The sequence below is a fragment of the Lygodium microphyllum genome, chromosome 19, assembly GCF_053477565.2.
Source record: "Lygodium microphyllum isolate KBCC chromosome 19, Lygodium_microphyllum_v1.1.10, whole genome shotgun sequence".
Lineage (NCBI taxonomy): Eukaryota > Viridiplantae > Streptophyta > Polypodiopsida > Schizaeales > Lygodiaceae > Lygodium > Lygodium microphyllum.
Window position 1 is genome coordinate 110,096,927 of NC_141153.1, and position 1,956 is coordinate 110,098,882.

A 1,956-nucleotide genomic window follows, 5' to 3' on the forward strand; every position below is an offset into this window, starting at 1 on the left:
CCCAAGATGCGTTGCTCTAACATAAAGCACATATGAACACACTCCGCTCTTATATATATTTCAAACATTCCAGGATATAAATGTCCTTGATAAGCCCCAAATTTGTGCAAATTTAGGCACAGAAGTATGATCTTCATCAACAAATCTTATGTAGTTTGATAATTTAACCTTGTGACTTCATTGCAAAATCTCAAGATAAGCATTGTAAAAGGCATGACTAACAATTATAAAGTCATGGCCTTGAGATGTGTGTGTGTCACTCTTCCAATTTGAAAGGTTGAGAGGTTGTTTTATTTTCAATAGTCAAACCTTCTTGATCTAAGGTTTCAAGAAAAAGTCATGTAAGACAAATATTCTAAAAAAATACAAAAAGGAAGTGGGAATGAGGAGTCGTGTGATTTTGGGGGAAAAGAGGGTTGAGAGAGGTGCTTGCAACCTCCTTCTCTCTCTCCTTTATCTTCCTCTTGCACGTATCTTTACTTCTCTCTCTTGCATTGGCACAACTCGTGCTCTCTTGCCTCTCTTGTACTTTTCTTGTTTCTTCTAACTATGGAAGAGGAAGAGAGTGAGGATGAAGATGATGAAGACATATTTTGTGTACCTCATTCTTGTTGAATGGAAGGCTAATTTTCCAGGTGAAGAGAGGATTTCTTGTAGTTTTGGAGGCTATGCAAGTGTAGTTGCAGCTTCTCTTGCTTGTGATATGGCAGATTTTGCGTGCTTGGAAGGCAGTTGTTCATTGGTGTGTTTGCCAAGAGAAGAAGTGGTCTCAAGGCTTGCAAGAAAGATTATTGGAAGGGTGCTGTGATTTATTCAAAAGAAGATGTCTCTCCATTCGTCTGTGCATTTTGTTTGTCGCCATTTGGAGAGAGGGAGCTCTTTGGGATTCTGCACGCGTTTTGCTGCCGCCTGCAACCATGAACATTAAACATGACTATCTTTTCAAGATTTTGGTAATAGGTGATTCAGGAGTTGGGAAATCTTGCTTGCTTCTTCGATTTGCAGATGATTCATATTTGGAGAGCTATATCAGTACCATTAGTATTGATTTTAAAATTTGCACTATAGAACTTGATGGAAAAACAATCAAGCTTCAGATTTGGTCAAGAGTGATTCAGAACAATAACAAGTAGCTGTTACAGGGGTGCACATGGAATAATTATTGTCTATGATGTGATAGATCAGGAAAGCTTCAACAATGTAAAGCAGTGGTTGAATGAAATTGATCATTATGCTAGTGAGAATGTGAACAAGTTGCTGGTGGGAAACAAAAGTGCCAAGAAAGTTGTTGATTACCAAACGGCCAAGGCTTTTGCTGACGAGATAGGAATCCCTTTTCTAGAGACAAGTGCAAAAAATGCAAGCAATGTTGAAGAAGCCTTCATGACAATGGCTGCAAAAAACGCAAGCAATGTTGAAGAAGCCTTCATGAAAATGGCTACATAAATAAAAAATAGGATGGCAAGCCAACAAACATCAAACACAAATAAGACAAAGCTTGTGCAAATGTAAGGGCAGCCTCTGCAAACAGAAAAGTGGTTGCTACTCCTAAAGCATTATTGAGATATGTTCAGACCCAGAACAAGACTGAAAAAAGGCCATTCGAGATATCAAAGCCCCACCAAATCTAACTTCATCTTGCCATTATGCACGATCGGTTCATCACCTCCCATTCATTTTCTTCTCATCTTTCTTCTCACCTTAATCCACACGGACTACATATGCACCACACATCCCTGTTCCTCATCCTAATTTGACGATAAGGGCATCTCTCCTTTTTTAGAAAAGAAAAGAAAATCCTTAATGTTTAAACCATTCGAAGTTTAATCTTCCCTCTACAATTACACATCTTTCTTCATGTGCTTCAAGAGCCTTACTTCCTTACACAAGAATCAAAGTAGCATTAGGATAGTTTTTTTTTCTCAACCGGGTGGAGCTCTTCAAGTTCAATCTTCT

General features: G+C 38.5%; 1 pseudogene; it reads left to right on the top strand.

Annotated features, from left to right (window-relative positions):
• The first annotated feature begins 670 nt into the window (after positions 1-670).
• On the top strand, positions 671-1,552 carry LOC148020265 (ras-related protein RIC1 pseudogene; annotated as a pseudogene).
• Positions 1,553-1,956: the final 404 nt, after the last annotated feature.